At 38.2% G+C, this 12,327-nt stretch overlaps 1 pseudogene; it reads right to left on the bottom strand.

Moving 5' to 3' along the window:
- Positions 1 to 322: 322 nt before the first annotated feature.
- LOC133767619 (Y-box-binding protein 1-like) lies at positions 323 to 1,240 on the bottom strand (annotated as a pseudogene).
- Between the last annotated feature and the right edge of the window lie 11,087 nt (positions 1,241 to 12,327).

The following is a 12,327-nucleotide window of genomic DNA, read 5'->3' as shown; positions in this document are numbered from 1 at the left end:
TGAAGTTCTTAAATATCTCAACTTGACCAGATATGAAACAATTTAAAAACCTTTAAAGATGTATTGAGAAAAAACAGGCTTAAAAAAAAACAAACAAACACATTTGTCATTACCAAAAAGAGACATCTTTAGGTAAAAATAATAAAAACCCCATGCTGCACAGATAATGCAGATAGTTCTAGAAATCTAATCAATGGGCAAAAAGCAAGCACTAAGGTATTCAGCTCCAATCTTTTGTTCATTTCTTGTTGCTGGAATTTCATATCCATTTTTTCTTGTTGGATGACTAAACCGGATAATGGTAGAGATGTTAAGCCGGCATTTACTCAGCACTGCCCTGATCAGCCTTGGGAGCCGACGAATTCTCAGCTGGTGGATAGGCTGCTTTTGTCTCTTTGTCATCCTGTGGTTTAGGGCTATCTGGGTGTCTGTGTTGGTACCAGACGGTGAGGTGGCTGCTGACCTTGGGTCTCATCTCCTTGATTCTCCTTATCTTCTTCATTGCCGTCCCCTCTAGGATGTCTTTGGCGAGAAGATTCTGTGGAATCGTGGTCTATCACCCCGATACATATTCTGTCTCACTGGTCTACCTTCCTGGTTGTCGGCACCTTCCATCACTTCTCCCTGCACAGGAGGGTTGGAATACTCTTGGTCGACTCCCATAGGGTCTCCGCATGTAATAAGATGGGAACCTTCGCCTGCGGTAGGGCCTGGCCTTCGGGAGCGCTCTCCGATCCCTCTTCTTTTCCCCACTCTCACTGTTCTGGTAATTCTGCTGGTCATTGCGTGGAGGACCCCTACGACGTGGATAGCGTCTATAATGGTTATGGTCTGCTGCATATTTACTGCCTTGCACTGGAACTCCACCAGGGCCTATAATATTTGCTGCCTCCGCACCCTTTTCTCATTCGACAACATCAGACTCCACAGTCTCTCCATTTCCTACACTGAGAAGGTACTTCCTGGGGTTATTCTTCTTTATGGCAGTCTGGTGTACAAATATGTCTTCCTTGGTGTCATTCTTGTTGATGAAACCATATCCGTTTCTTACATTGAACCATTTTACTGTTCCCAAAGGCTTCATTGCGATAATCCTCTTGTCCCCGACGGCAGGCGCAGCCAATGTGAGGCCGCCGGGGTCACCCCTCCCTGCACCGCTGCCCATGGTTTCTGCGGTGCTGATGGCAGGGGTGGCGAGGGGGGCGGCGGGTGGCTGCTGGGTCTCAGCCTCACTGCTCATGGATGCGGTGATGGTGACTGGGGCTGGCTGCGGCAGCTGTGGCTCCTGCCGGGGTGTGATGGTAACTAGGCCCGCGGCAGTTGTGGGGCTGCTCAGGGCTCTCTGGGATCTGCTCTCCGCTCCCGCTACGGATTGAACTCAGTTCATTTCTTTTAAGTGGCCACAATAGCCAGGCCTGGATGAGGACAAAGCCAGGAGCCAGGAAATTTTTCCAGGTTTCCTACATGGAAGCAGGGGTCCAAGTACATGGGTCATTTTCTGCCACTTTCCCAGGTACTTTAGCATGGAGCTGGACCAGGAGTGCAGCAGCCAGAACATGAACTGGCACCCACATAGGATGCCAGCGTTACAGACAGTGGCTTAACCCACTTTGCCACAGTGTCATCCCAAGTGCCAGCTTCAAAGGATTTTGTGGTTTGACTTCTGCCTGTGTCTGTAGTCTACCTTCATTCCCTGTCCCCTGATACTCCACAGTTCCTGCATCCCAGTGACAATGCTTTTTTTTTTTTTTTTAATTTCTGGTTTCTCTAAAGGGTTCACAAAATCTCACAATACTGTTTTCTTTACTGGAAATATTCCTCTCTCAACATTCAATATATTAGCTCTTATGACAACTCCATTTCTGATTTTAAGCCTATATTTTAAGAAAAATATTCCTTAAGCCTCTCGTATTGGATGGGGCTCATAAAATTCTGTTGTATTCTTTCATAACACATGTTAGAATGTAAGTATATATTCGTTCATGTGATTATTTGACCAATATTTCACTTCTCCATTAGCAGTCTATATGAGAACATAAAATCACTTTCACTCTTCAATATTCCCAGTACTTGGAATACTGCCTGATCCAGAGTAGGTTCTCAATACATGTTTTCTGAATGAAGACAGTCTCCTAGAGTAGACCATCTGACAGTGTTTTTAGCCACCACCCAAAATGTAGACCCTCATGTGAAACTTTTATTCCAGGTTACCCAAGAGGCTATTGGTTTTGTTTGTTGCTTCTGAGGAAAAAATTGATCAAAGTCCATGTAGTGTGACCCCATGCACCAGCCTCAGTCAATTGTAGGAATTACACGCGTGTGGTTCCTTTCTTAGGTGGTGTCCATTGGTATAGTAGGCCCTTGAGAATGAGAGACTTTTCTCCACTTCAGGCCTTCAACTGTTTACATTAGATATTGGATGACATTAGATCAGGAGTCTTTGTTAGATATAAGAGGAGCAAAACCTACCCAATACCCTACTTCTCTGACTGTTTTGTGTAATGTTATTCTAAAGCACAATCCTTAGTAAGGAAGCTATAGTTAATTGCTGGTAACTATTATTGAGTAGGAATGTTCATTGCAATTAGCTGGCATTGCACAAGATCTAAACGTTTTGTTCATATAAACTCATGAATACTGATGACTTTCCTTTGATTGGAAAATTCTCAAAGTGATTTGCCACACAGAAGGTTCACCAGTACCAGCCAGGTCTCAGGCTGCAGCTGGGGGCAGCTGTTTCAGACAGCACAATTAAGCGCTTCAAAATGCAAATGCAAAGAACACCTTATTCAATTGAAGCTTCAGGGGAAATTTAGAAAGGCAAATGCAATCATGCAAATTGGACAGCTGCCAAATAAGGAATTGGCCAACATCTTTAATTTTACAAAGAGGACCATTATCAATTTTTATGTATAAATTCCCATCTGCCCCTGGAGAGATAATGACTCCTTTAGGGCCCAAAGTGAGAGTTGTTTTTATGGGGAATCAGTAATATATAAATAATAATGTTGATGCCAAGATACATAGAGCATCTGCTGTCAAACAATTATGCTGGGTAGAATTAGACACTGTTAAGCAGTTGCAAAGGTCTAGAATTCTCATTATGCATAGATTTCTATTTTTGTTGTGAATAACTGCATGGTTAGAGTACATGGAGGATAAGCTTATCACTTAGCATATTTTCAAAAAAATGGCTTGGAAAAAATTTAGTTTAATATATACAAACAAGATTTAGAAAATAAAAGTTATTTTATACTTACAATTTTTCTTACTCTCAAAATGAAACTGTAAAAGAGAAAATTCTTTTAGTTTACTGTGTAGTCTTCCTTTCTTGAGAAGCTAAGAGAACAAGTGAAAAAGTTTCTTAGTTTTTTATGTCAAGAATTAATTAATTAATTATTTAAGTATATAATCATCTTATTGAGCACCAACAATGTACAAGGTAATGTATTGAATATCAGAGATGTAACAGTCAGCAATACTAGACCAGGGTTCCTATCTTGGAATTTATAATGCAGTGAATATGACAAACTGTAATCAAGTAATGACACAAAGCATTATAAAACTTCAGCTGTGGCAAAGTTTATCAAGGAGAAGTTCCCAGTACAGTGCAATAAAAATTGGAAATCTATCTATTAAGTGGGTTGATGTGGTCAAGCTAGCTGGTCAGGCAATGCTTTTCTGAGAACTGAAATTTGCAGAGGATGAAAAAAGAAAAAAATCTTGCCAGGCAAAGATGAGGTCATTATGTGAGAGCTCTGTGATGGGAGATTTTTCAGGTCTTGTAGGAAGAAATGAAGGAAGGCAGTGATGCTGCAATGGAGAGAGCACATGTTGGGGTAAGACATGGCTATGAGGAAGTAGGGGCTGGACCATGCTAGGAAGTTAAGTGCTTTCCCTTTAGAATGATGGAAGATCTTAAAGGGTTCAAAGCAGAAGATAACAAGATGAAATTCGTATTAGTTGTTAAGTTTGATGTAAATCCAATATAGATTGTTAGCATTTATTTGCTAAAATATATATGGAACAATATATGTGTATGCAGAATAGCTATATTTATTATATCACAATGGTACATTTGAGATATTTTAAAAATAAAATGTGGTATTCTTCTCTCCATTATTTTGAACACAATTAACAAGCTCATTAAATTGAAATTTTTGAAAGATTAAACCAGCTTTGCTTTCAAAGTATGAAAACAATCTTGGGCAATGAAGGAGTTAAGAAAGGTGAAGACTAAGAATTCTTTTCTGTGCAGATGAATAAAGGGTATGAATCCAGGAATAGAATGGTGGGGACGAGTGGAGGAGAAAGTGAAAAGTGTTACGATTAAGTATGAATATTTGAAATTACAAAAAGTACAAGATGGAGGCTGGCACTATGGCATAGTAGGCTAAGTCTCCACCTATGGTGCTGGCATCCCATATTAATGCTGGTTCGTGTCCCAGCTGTTCTACTTCCAATCCAGCTTCCTGCTCATGGCCTGGGAAAGCAGTGGAAGATGGTCTAACTGCATGGGCACCTGCACCCATATGGGAGACCCAGAAGAAGCTCCTAGCTCCTGAATTCAGATCAGCTTCAGCTACTGCTGTTGCAGCATTGTGGGGAGTGAACCAGTGGATCGAAGACCTTTCTCTCTGTCTCTCCCTCTCTCTGTCTGTAACTCTCTCAAATAAATTAATAAATTATTTTAAAAAAATGACATGGTGAGATGTGGGTCTTCCGAGTCAGTGTTTAGTCCAATGCAAAGGAGCTACTTAGGAAGTATAGTGAATGTGGGGAGGTGATATGTTTTTGAGTTCTTCATTTGTTCCTGTTTCCCAGCTCTACATTTCTTCCTTTTGGAAAGATTCCTTTCTACCATGTAAGTATAGGTGGTTTGAGTGGGAATAACCCCACCAACCAGCTCCAGGGGTAGTCAGTCAGGGTATTCCATTGCTTGAGTGACAATGATTAACCTAGGATTGAGAGCCTGTGATCTCAGAAGCTACAATAGGAGTCATTCCTGTAGTAATCACTGAAGCTAATGGGAAGTATGTGCTCTTTTTTTTAGGATCTGGGGAGGTTGGCTACTCTAACAATGGGTTAAGATTCAAGTTTTCTTTGCCACCTGTAAGGAAGAACTTGCCTAAAAAAAGAAATGAACAAAAATGCTATCATATAGCCTGATGAATTTTCTGATGCGGTTAAGCTTGTTTGATTTAGGCTTCTATCAGCTGAAGTCATAAATCCTCCTTTTGCACTAACATTGCAAGAAAATTCAGGCCTAGATCCATCTATCCGTCTATCTTCTGTTAATTGCTGGAATATTAAGAATAATTGTTAAACATAATTATAAGAAAGCTCAGATATGCAAAGTGTTGCTGGTGATCACATAAACTTGTGGGATGGTGCTGTGACACATGGTTCACAGCACAGTTGGGACCTCAATACTTCTTAGCAATATTTATTTGATTACATATATTTATCTTTAATTGACAAAATTATATATATTTATTGCAGATAATATGTTGTTTCAAGCTAATTAACAAATGCATTACATTGTTTATTATTTTTGTGGTGAGAATACTTAAAATCTACACTCAGCAATTTTGAAGAATACAATAAATTATTATTGTAGTTTTCATGTTGTGCAATAGATTTCTTGCATTTATTCTTTTTTGTATAACTGAAATTTTATATACTTTGACCAACATTTCCCCAACCTCCTCCCCACTCTCAGCCTCTGGCAATCACTGTTCTACTTGTGATTTAAACTTTCTTAGATTCCACATATAAGTGAGGTTATGCAGCACTTGTCATTCTGTGCCTGACTTATTTCACGTAACATATTGTGCTCCAGGCTCATCAGTGCTGTAAAAATGACAGGATTTCTTTCTTTTTAAAAACTGAGCAGTATTCCATTATATGCATATACAACATTTTCTTTTTCCATTCATTTGTTATTGTACACCTAGGTTGATTTCATATCCCAGCCATTGTGAATCTTGCTGCAATGAACATGGGAGTCCACACTTGGCAGTTTTTTTTTTTTTTTTTTTTTTTTTGACAGGCAGAGTGGACAGTGAGAGAGAGAGACAGAGAGAAAGGTCTTCATTTGCTGCTGGTTCACCCTCCAATGGCCGCTGCAGCCGGTGCGCTGAGGCCAGCGCACTGCGCTGATCCAAAGGCAGGAGCCAGGTGCTTATTCTGGTCTCCTATGGGGTGCAGGGCCCAAGGACTTGGGCCATCCTCCACTGCCTTCCTGGGCCACAGCAGAGAGCTGGCCTGGCAGAGGGGCAACCGGGACAGAATCCGGCGCCCCGACTGGGACTAGAACCCAGTGTGCTGGCGCCGCAGGTGGAGGATTAGCCTAGTGAGCCGCAGCGCCGGCCAGGCAGTATTTTTTTTGAAAGCTCATTATATTCTCTATTACACTGATTCTGTCTTTACTCTTATTAGGTGATTCTACCTTTGGCTTTACCCAAAAAATTGAAACTATCTGATGAGAATGCCTTCAACACTCCCTCCCACTGCTTATCAACGACTGCATACTCACTCATCCTTTCTTCTTTTCTTGGCACCCAAGAACAGACGTCCTTCCCATGTTCAAGATAACTCTGTCTAGTGCTTTGGTTTCCATTTTCTTCACTTCCTTGTGGACCTTGCATTGTTGTCTCCTGTACTATCAATCTACTTTTTAGTTCTTCATATATATTTATTTTTCTTCTATTAAAAGTATTTCTCTCAAATTTGTATCCCCTCTGACTTTGCTTTTTAATTTTTTAATTTTTTTAATTTTTTAAGATTTTATTTATTTATTTGAAAGGCAGAATTACAGAGAAAGAGAAGGAGAATGAAAGATCTTCCATCTGCTGGTTTACTCCCCAAATGGCCATAATAATTAGGGCTGGGTCAGGCTGAAGCCAGGAGCCAGGAGTTTTTTCTGGGTGTCCCACGTGGGTGCAGGGGCCCAAGCACGTGGGCGTCTTCTGCTGCACTCTCAAGGACATCAGCAGGGAAATGGATTGGAAGTGGAGCAGTGGGACTCAAACCAGTGCCCATTGGGGATGTTGGTGCTGCAGACAACAGCTCATCCCTTAAACACACTTCTTGAAAGACCATTTAGATATCTCAATTTCTTTACCTCTCATTCATGTTTTAGCTTCCTAGAGTCTGACTTCTGCTCCTAACTTATATCTTCTCAGTCACAGTTCAACATCCACCTGTGTATGGCCAGTCTCTCATCTCCCTATCTTCCTTGAGCTCTCCACAGCACATGGCATTGTTGATAGCTCTTATTTTTTTTCTTTTTTTAAAACTTTTATTTAATGAATATAAATTTCCAAAGTACAGCTTATGGATTACAATGGCTTCCCCCCCCCCCCACAAACTTCCCTTTTTCCCCGCAACCCTCCCCTTTCCCGCTCCCTCTCCCCTTCCATTCACATCAAGATTAATTTTCAATTCTCTTTATATACAGAAGATCAGTTTAGTATATATTAAGTAAAAATTTCAACAGTTTGCCCCCACATAGTAACATAAAGTGAAAAATACTTTTGGAGTACTAGTTATAGATAGCTCTTATTTTAAAAAGGTCTTTTTTCTTACGTATCTTGGGCCCTCTCTCTCATTATGTTCCTTACAGCTCTCAGTCTGCCTCCTGACATGCACTAATGACAGAATGTGTATTATTGAACACTAATTTTGTGCCATTAACATTTGTAATTATGGCCTCTCTTTCAGGTGGGCACTGTTGTCATCCTTGCTTTACAAATTGAAAAGTTGATGCTAACAAAGGTTATGTAACTTGCTGCAGGATATGCAGCTTGTATGATACAGAGTCAAGATTTGAATTCAAGTGCTACTTTATGTTGTTTTAAGTAATGAAAATATAATATAGAAACAGAAAATTTGCCAAAAGCTAGATGAACAGCTTGATGAAGTTTCTCAGTGTGAATGTAACTATGTAACCAGTACTTAGAAGAGTGCTCTCAGCACTCCAGAAATCTCTTCAGATCATCTTGACATTTCACAAAGGATAATCAGTGCTATAACTTTTAACAACATGGATAAGTTTTGACTGTGTTCAACTTCATATCAATAGAATCATACAACATATGTGTATGATTCATTAATTCATTAACTGAGCAGTGTGTAAAATGCCTCATTTATTTTTTATTATACTTCAGTACTTCATTGTATAGATATACTGCTATTTAACTATTCTAAAATGAATGTTTGCATTGTTTCCTAAAATCTTTTTATTATAAATAATGCAATAAATGTTTTGTACATGTCTTTTGATAGATATTGTATATACTTCTATTGACAACACATCCAGGAGTGGAATTACTGGGTCATAGGGCATGCCTATGTTGGTTTTAGTACAAATTACCAAACAATTTTCTCAACTGATTTTAGTTTAGTGATTTATTATTTTAGATCCTATAGGCCCAAAAGAAACCCAATAAGTTTTCAGGAGAATAAGGAGGTTTCTGTTTGTATACTGATCACATCCTCTCTATGTACCCTTAAACCAAAATTTATTTCTGTATGTATGGAGCATAGTTTTATTCATTCTAGGCTCAACATTTATTATTATGTTGATCAAAAGTTTTATCTCCTTTGTTTACTTAAAAGTAGATCTTGGCCTGAGTAAATTCTTTTCAAATACACTCTGTTCTCTATTTTTTCTCTATCCAAATGCCATGGGCACATCTACTAGAAGTTGCTACATTGTTCTGGTGCTCCAAATGTGGGTGCTTTTCATTTACCCAGGCTGAAACATGGTTCATGGATACTGACATGGTAGTCAAAGGTATCATAATCACATCCTTTTGTTTAATTTTTTTCCCCTGGGATGGGGGATTTTGCTTCAATTAGTATCACAGCAAGCAATTATTGTGGCACAGTGGTCTCATTGTTGTACTTGTTTGTACCAGCTGACTCAAACCCTCGAAGACCCTGTGTGATGGAATACATACTGCTAACCCAGTGATTTTCTGTAAAGGAAGCTCATTGTGAGGACTAATTTTCCACTGTACACTTTTGAATAAAGTCTCTCTTCATTCTTTGAGAGATTTCTCTATCCCACAGATATGCATAAGTTAAAGTCTAACATTACCCAGCTGAAATGTTATGTGAACATATGCAAGCAAAAATGCCGCAAATAATTTTTTGTCTTTGGCCGACTTGTATTATTTACTTCTTGACCTTGTTACTCATATGCTCCAGCTATCTCTTCTACCCATTTTATCAAGTGAGGCTCACACAATCATCCCAGCACTTATTTCCACTGTTATGTATATCAAGGCAGAGAACAAAATAATCTATGTTTTGTTTTTCTTCCATGGAACTCCTTATTTTAAAAAATGTCTGCATATATGCATGTGTGCATATGTGTATATGTATACACATATATGTATACATAAAATCCACTATATATGTAACATTAAACAATTTCTAAGTAGTCTAGAAATACATAGTTCATGATCTTTCAACCTTTAGGAGAATGAATCTTTTCTGAGAATGAATAATTTAATAGAAATACATTGCAATGCAATACAGAGCAGCCAACATTCAGAGCTGGTTGAGTTATTTTTCTATATAAATAACATGGAAACATATGTCTCTAGAAATGAAGTCACTTTTCATCATTTAAACTTTAGTTGTAATATCCACATTTAATGTCATTCTAAAAACTGGTAAGAAATAAGAAACTTCATGAATTGATTTAGAATGTGATAGATTAATTTTCTTTACATATGGAAATACTGGCTCAGGTCAGCCATAACTAACAAAAACTCAGGAGCTGTGCTTTGACTAAGCGTGCTCAAGGCAAGATTGGGTTGTTTATATCCAATGCTCAATCCCATGAAGTTTATTTATTTCCTTTTATATGCTGTGACAGGTTTTTAATATTACCCATGTTCTGAGGGGGTGAATAAATAGCAAATAGAAGAAATTTCTTGCCACCATGTTGTTCACTTCTGTTACAACTCCAAGTGTTGTATTATCTTTATTCCCTATCCTCATTTCAAAAAGTTACTTAAAAACCTTTAGTATCTCCCTGTCCCTGCTATACTCAAAGAAGCTAGATTGTATAGAGCATTTCTTTACATTCTGTTAGAAGACAATGTTTTCTTGTTACATTCTGATTTTCCTGGGAGGGAAAAATCTATTGCAAGTTAGTAGTTGGTATAATTACAGTCTCATTTGGACTTCTACAAAGTTAGGCCAGGGTTTAGAGATCCTGACTTGGTCTCTTAGTTGCTGTGTCATTATTGTCAGATTACTAAAATCTATCAGTTTATTCATTGCTAACACAGCAACTATAATAATGACCCACTTTTCTTGAAGGAGGCATTATTATTATTATTATTATTATTATTATTATTATTTTTTGACAGGCAGAGTTAGACAGTGAGAGAGAGAGAGACAGAGAGAAAGGTCTTCCTTCCATTGGTTCACCCTCCAGATGGCCGCTACGGCCAGCGCTCTGGGCTGATCCGGAGCCAGGAGCCAGGTGCTTCCTCCTAGTCTCCCATGCAGGTGCAGGGGCCCAAGCACTTGGGCCATCCTCCACTGCACTCCCGGGCCACAGCAGAGAGCAGGTCTGGAAGAGGAGCAATCGGGACAGAACCTGGCACCCCAGCTGGGACTAGAACCTGGAGTACCGGCGCCGCAGGCGGAGGATTAGCCTAGTAAGCCACTGCGCCGGCCAAGGAGGCATTATTTTAATCACTTTAAACACATCAACTAATTTAATATGCACACTAATCTATGTGCTCCTTGATTTACAGGGAAGATACTGCTATTATCTCAACATATAGATAAAGAAACTGAAGTCTTGAAAGGTTCAATTACTTGTCCAAGGAAGGCAGCTAGTAAATGGCAGAGCTGAAAGAAGAACCAGACTACACTAAATTGCCCCTTACTTGCCAAATCAGGTTGTGAGAATTCAACACACACTAGAATGAATTTCACCTAATCTCTGTTCCCTAAATGGTGATAGTACTATTTCTTACTGATCTAGCCAGAAAGGAAGACATGGCATTGAGAATGAGGCATATATCATAATCACTGTGAACTTTTATCAATCCTTTGCAATAAATGAATGAATCCTTCAGGCAAGATCAAAATTTGAATATTGTTAGAAAATCTATAAAAGGATACAAAGTGTTCTGAGTGTCATAAATTTCTTGTTTCAAGTAATGGTCATTACAGTTTGTTTCTATAATTATAATAAAATCCTAGATCGCTTGCTGACAATAGCAATATCACATGAATACTTAGCAAACAGTTTCAACCATTAGATAACAACTTAAGAAAACATTTACCAGAAGGTCCAATGCCTTCTATAAATTTTAAGAATCATGTATTTGAAAATACCTCTTAAATATCTAACATGGTGTAGTTTGTTTAACCAGCAAACTTAAGCACAACCATATAAAATGTTTTTAGTTTCTTTCTACCTACAAGTTTAAAACATATGATACATAGATTCAGGTCACTCAAATTAAAATGTATCTTTGATTGATTTTAGCAGCTTAAATTTATGGACAATCTTATCTATAAGCCATTTAAAATAAGACTCTTAATAAAATTTCCCCATGTGGACATACAATATGTACACACATTTAACATAGCATAATAGACCAATATAGCAATTTTAATAATAGCTTTTAAAATCTTTAACTCTTTTTGTAGATTGCCAATTGATTTGAATTGCTTTTTTAGTAACCTCAGTTAACCATACTTTCTCTCAGTTGGTACTGTTAATACATTATTGGCTTCATCTGTTTACAGAGCCATCCCAAAGTACTGAATACAATGGAAGTGGCTGGAAAAAGTCCATAGGAACCCATAGGAGGACAGCTACACACAGAACCAACAACGCTTTAGTTTTATGAGCAGCAAATCATATATAACTGTGGATGACAAAAGACTTTAAGTCGCCATGTTTAAAATTATAAACTCATAGACCAAATTTGATCTTGTTACAAGGTGATTATTCAAATCTTTGAAAATAAGCACATATTTACATAACCCATAGATCTTAATAAAAATTCAGCTGTTTTTGAACAATTAGAATTTAACAGACATCAAGAGAACACAATAGATTACTTTAACACATTGCTTTAACAGAGCATTAGAGTTTAATTCTATGTCAAAGATAAATTGAGCTTCCTGTGATCTTTTGCTGTGAGGTTTCCTTCCTTTACCTTCTTTCATATTGGTGACCATGTTTCTGTGTTTCTGTGTGTAACACATCTTTAAGCATCTTTTGCAGGGCAGGATGAGTGGCAACAAATTCTTTCAGTTTCTGTTTGCTATGAAAAGTCT

Source organism: Lepus europaeus, chromosome 10 (assembly GCF_033115175.1).
Source record: "Lepus europaeus isolate LE1 chromosome 10, mLepTim1.pri, whole genome shotgun sequence".
Classification (NCBI taxonomy): Eukaryota; Metazoa; Chordata; class Mammalia; order Lagomorpha; family Leporidae; genus Lepus; species Lepus europaeus.
The sequence above is the reverse complement of the archived record's forward strand: the minus strand, read 5'-3'. Positions and strand labels throughout refer to the sequence as shown.